The sequence below is a fragment of the Stegostoma tigrinum genome, chromosome 7 (assembly GCF_030684315.1).
Source record: "Stegostoma tigrinum isolate sSteTig4 chromosome 7, sSteTig4.hap1, whole genome shotgun sequence".
Taxonomy (NCBI): domain Eukaryota; kingdom Metazoa; phylum Chordata; class Chondrichthyes; order Orectolobiformes; family Stegostomatidae; genus Stegostoma; species Stegostoma tigrinum.
In genome coordinates, this window is record NC_081360.1 from 61,782,510 (window position 1) to 61,788,510 (window position 6,001).

Genomic DNA, 6,001 nt, shown 5'->3' on the forward strand with positions numbered 1-6,001 from the left:
GCAGCACTTACCTGGAAACTTACCCTGGAAATGAGTTAAATGCCTGGTTTTGCACACCTACCCCATAAAGTCTCTCATCTACATCACAGGTGGTGTCCTTGCATACTTACAATTCAATATGTGAAGGTCACAGCTAGTAAGATTTTCCTTCCAGTACTAACTGTATAATGTGTTTGTGAAATAATACACACAGTTACTGCTTTTAAGTGCCTTTGGCTGATTACACGTACTTAGCTGCCATGTAATAAAAGCAATTAGCCCACGCACTATAATGGTCATGACTGCTTGATGCCATATTTTATAATGAGCATTCATAGACAATGAATAACTTGCTGATGATGGATAAATTGAACTCACATTACTGAATCTGTGAAGGCTTGATTAGTGCAGTTCCCCAGCAGGGCCTCAAATACCAAAGATTTTGCTCCACCACTGAAAAAAAGCAAAAATTTACTCTGCCCACTTTCTACATTGTATCTGTCATTTTGTGTAGTTACAATGCAGTTGAATTTTAATCCGACAAGGCAAGGTTCAAATTTTAATTCAATGTAATGACTTGGAAATTTGCCAATGATGCTTGAAAGTTACCCCATTCTTTACGTTCCCTTTATGTTGCTGTTCCTGAAGCCCTATGACCTTTCAGTCTCCCCGTTGTGTTGACCCTCCTTTTATAGCTACTAACCCGAAAGCCTTTGACTGTTGGGTGTTCCCATGTCCTTGCTGGCCATACACCCTGCCATGGAGAGGCCAACTTATTGTGTTATGTTTGGAGCCCCCCTCCCAGAGATCCCAGCTCATTCCAGTTCAATATGAGACACCACTGTATTATTTCTGACTACGCACTACCAGTGTCAACATTCCCTCGGCATCCCAGTATAATGAAGTGAGTGGGTGCTTTAATGAGATGTAACTACATGGAAATAAGGTAATTGCTCCTCAATGGCAATATTCTGGAGTTGGTATTGAAGGCTTCAGTGAAAGATCATAAGTATATTTTTCACATTGATATTCTATTTTCTCACTCTTATCATATTTCACTAAAATCCTGCTATTGTTGACACCATACCATGTGTAAGCAAGGGGAAATTTCCAAACCATCTCTCTTTTCAGCAATATTCAAGTGCTGAACTTTCAAGTGAATCTTATTTTTAATCCTATTCTCTTCTTTTAGCATATCTCACCTTACTTAGGGTCACGTCAAAGCTGTTTGGTCACCCTTCTCATTTCCTCCTCCCAGTCACTTACTCTTCTATCCAAGCAGCTGCACTTAAGTCTCTCTCTAACACATTCTTCCATCTAATTTTAAACTTTCCTCTTTTCCTAACTGGCTGTCCTACCTCAATCAATCGTCATGTCACATGTCCTCCCTTTCTCCACAAGAAATCACCTCACTATTTTAAACACTTCTCAGCTACCTTCCTTAATGCTTTCCCAATCTTCAATGAACCCCTGTTGTTCTCGTTCCTCATATGACCTCATCACTCTACATATACATGTCAATAGCCTCACCTCATGTGTATCCAATTCTGTTTTTAATTTTGTGTACATTTACATTTGTGAATCCTACATGAATTTTACATCTTGTCCTTGTCCCTTGTTTGAACTTTCTTTTTCTGGGCTGTTCTTTACTCTGGTACTATTTATCCTTTCTTGTTCTCTGTACATATTTCTTGTCCTCCCTAATGTTTTATTCTGGTGTTTAATCTCCTACAAAACTAGTTTAAATCTTTCCCCAGTGGTTAACCAAATGCTAGAGTACTGAAGCACCGTAGAGCAGTTAATTAATGCTCCATTAGAGCATCTATAGATTAGAGATTTGAACAGTATTTAAAATTAATCACAATTGGCTTATTAACTGCTCACTGCTTTGTGGGTTGTAAGTGACACTTCAATTTATTGTGCCTCTATAGGCAGTTGCAATAGCAATAGCAGTTGTGTATTGATCCATGTTTCTTTGCATGTACTGATAAATCACCAGTTGACAACACTGACTTTTCTATTTAATGGCATTAGATCTGCAATCTTGACCTTTTCTTTGATGCTAAACAAACTACACTTATTTAGTCCTCAATTATAATTGTCAACAGGATGAATCAGATTAAATTGGCTCTTAAGCACAATTTCTCTTCACTTGCACAATAATGGGTAGTGATACCATGTCAATATCATTTATGGAAAGAGGGTTCGAGTAGTCAGATTTTAACATAACTTTCAGGCTGCTTGCAAACAAAGTGGTTATAAAATATATCTTACAAGATTGTGTCATAAAAAGCATAAAAATGTGTAGGTTAGGTGGATTGGCTATGTTAAATTGCCCATTGTGTCCAGGGATTAGATTAGATTAGATTCCCTACAGTGTGGAAACAGGCCATTCCGCCCAACAAGTCCACACCGCCCCTTGAAACATCCCACCCAGACCCATCCCCTTATAACCCACACACCCCTGAACACTATGCTCAATTTAACATGGCCAATCCACCTAGCCTGCACACCTTTGGACTGTGTAGGTGCAGTGAATTAGCCATGGGAAATGCGGGGTTACAGGGATAACATGGGGAGGTGAGTCTGCATGGGATGCACTTTAGAGGATCAGTGTGGACTTGATGGCTGAATGCTTTCACAAGGTAGGGATTCAATGATTCTATGATGACAAGGTTTCTTTCTTGGCAACAGTGCACACTGGAGGATTGGGCACTAGGATCAGCAGCCAGTTCATCAGTATTCCAAATTTTCCAGTCTTTGATGATTTCAGCCTTTACCGTTCTGACCAACAATATAAGCACCCAGGATATTACAAATCATTAGGACAGATTACTTCCTTTGGCCCAGTTGATTAGCTATATAACGTTGCAGAATACAGATGTTGTCTGCAATAACTTTCTGAGAGAGGCACCAAAACATCCTGCTCTGTTAAAAAGATTTTAGAACCTTGAAGCAACCTTGCAACGATATTGTGGAATTGCTCCTCAAAGGGCATTAGTAGCTCCATGTGGGCAGAGTAAAGAGACAGAAACACGTGGAACATTTAGACAGGAGCCTGAAGTCTGGCTCTGTGAATGCTGGTAACGGGTGCAAAGAAGCATGTGGAGCAAACTGACACACATTAGATGGTAGAGTTAATGGAACTGTCTTCCAATAAAGTGACCATAAGATTAGAACCTGATACTTCTCAGAATACCATGAAAAAAGGTGTTTTTAATCCCTTACTCCCTCTTTAGACCAGACAGGGTTCTGGTTTCTTTTTTAAGTATTTATTTATGTGAGTATGCATATGGGAGGTGTGAACATCAAAATGCCATATAAGTCACATTTTTGCCACAAAAACAATGGTTTCAATGCTATTTTTACAGATAGCAAGCTCTCAATCAAAAGTTTACACATTTACTCATATTTATATCTAACCATATTTATTCCATTTTATATTTCATGTTAGTACACATATTTGTATTATTCAATTATGTTCAAACTAATATTCATAATTATATTATTAAAACACTATCAAAACAAGTTCACCGACTATATGGACTAGTAATTATCGGAAACTTACCCCCTCTCCCCCTTTCATGGTGTTTCATGTTAATATGGATTAAACAATATAATAATGAGGTCCAAGCCTGAAGACAATTCTTTCTCCATGATAGGCCTGCCTTGAGTGTGGGAATAATACCATACAACTAAAGATTTTCCATCTAAATTCAATTAATTTTGGGGTTTAGTTCATAGCCGTGCCTGATTCGGAGCTCCTCTGAAGTTAAGCCACGCAGATTTTGTTTTGGATTTCCAATTGAGTAGCCATAAAAAACCAACAAAGAAATCAATAAACCATATTTTTAAAAAAAACAAGTAATGGTTCATATTCAGGAACGAATATCCAACTGTTGGATTTTTTGCAGCTCATTGATAGGACACCTATTTTGTATTGTTAATATAGCAAATAGTCTTCAGAGTGTTGAAAACCAATAAAGAATTATTGCTTTCTCCTTACAATAAAATGAAAATGTACATTTGTAACTAATAATTTTCCCCACACAGCTAAGTCAATTATTCCGTGCATTTAATAAAAAAAAGAAAAAATACTTGAAGAAAATTAAGATACTAAAAACATGCTGAAACAATTACAATCAGAAATAAAATAAACATTCACAGCTAAGCCCCCTTTAGGAACTCAATTACAAGACCAAATTGCTCTGTGTCCGTGAAAAATGGGCTTTGGAAGCAAAAACTGCAATTTCAGCACAAAGGATGAGAAATTGTAGAATGTGTTCGCTTAAATATTTTGAGTTCATTCTGAGCTTACTGAAACCATTGCTCATAAAAACTCTTGGGCACCAAATAATGCTCAAGAGAAAACTAAGTGCAGGAAGAATTTGGTACAAAACATGCCTAAGGCTCACTTGGCCAATTTTCTGATCAATTATACCTCTTCTGTTCCTGTTGAATACAGCACCAGCTACAGAATGAATTTGACACACTTACGATCCTGTGAACAACATCTTTATGTACTCCATGCATGAAAACAACACCATCATTGACCTTACCCCTAAAATACTGGTACAATTATTTCCATATTCCATGGAAGACTTTTAAAATACTGTTATTTGTTTCATTAACTACATTACCACTTAATAATTACAGCCTTAAGATTACTGCTAGAAATAGAAAAATGTTCAATATGTTTTGAATAAAATTCCTGAATTCTTCATTTCGCTACGACAGTGGGTTAATGCTTTTATTAAAATAACATACAGAAGGATGTCACGGAAATATATTTTATTAAAATAGTCTAGAGCATTTATGTGGTTTATGTTAGTTAATCTACACATACAAAAAGAGCACCGAACACAATTACTTCAGCGGTACAATCAAAATTTCAAAGGAATACTATTAGCATTATTATTCCTGTAATATTTTACATTCCTGTAAAATCGTCTAAATTCAGAGTTCTTTATTTCTTTATCTCATTTACTGTATGTGTAGGAATTTGTGATTGTGAAATCCAATTTAACACATATTTATATTTTTGACCACAGCTAAGACTCTCATGTTAGCACATAGGTGCATTGTTGGTCATTTTGTACATTGTAGACTGATCATCAGTACTTTGGAGCAAACTGTAAAACATAGCTGGTCAATGAGATAATCAGAAAGTACTCAAAATTCTAACTAGGACCTCACATGACAAAAAAAATTATCAACTACCAGCAAAGTTTATGTTCAGGCTGCCTGGATGTATATTACTAAACATATTACTGCTGGTTTAAAGATATTCTCAATTTAATAAGTGTCTACAACAATACACATAAATCGAAAAGTCATTTGATTATAATATTTGACAATAACTGAGTAAAAATGTCACACAACTCAGAACTACCCAAAGTATGCTGTCAACAACAGAGAAGTCCTGAATTCATGCCTGCCTCTCTTTTGTGCTGCCTGGGCTTGTGCAATTTCTGCCCACAACTCACCAGACCAATATAAATAAGGACTGCACCTCAGCCTACTTGTTCCAGTGCAGAAATTGTTCCCTGACCCTGCTTTCTTCATGATCATTTTGTGATCTCCCCTTCCCCCACTGCATCCTAAAACCAGCCCAGCTTGTCCCCTTCCCCGACTGCATCCCAAAACCAGGCCTGCTCGTCCCCGCCTCCCTAACCTGTTCTTCCTGTCACCTATCCCCTCCTCCCACCTCAAGCCGCACCTCCATTTCCCACCTACTAACCTCATCCCGCCTCCTTGACCTCTCCATCCTCCCTGGACTGACCTATTCCCTCCCTACCTCCCCACCTATACTCTCCTCTCCACCTACCTTCTCCTCTGTCCATCTTCGGTCCGCCTCCCCCTCTCTCCCTTTTTATTTCAGAATCCTCTCCCCATCCCCCTCTCTGATGAAGGGTCTAGGCCCGAAACGTCAGCTTTTGTGCTCCTGAGATGCTGCTTGGCCCTCTGTATTCATCCAGCTTCACACTTAGTTATCGTGGCAGGTGGTGGAGTTTGAATGCAA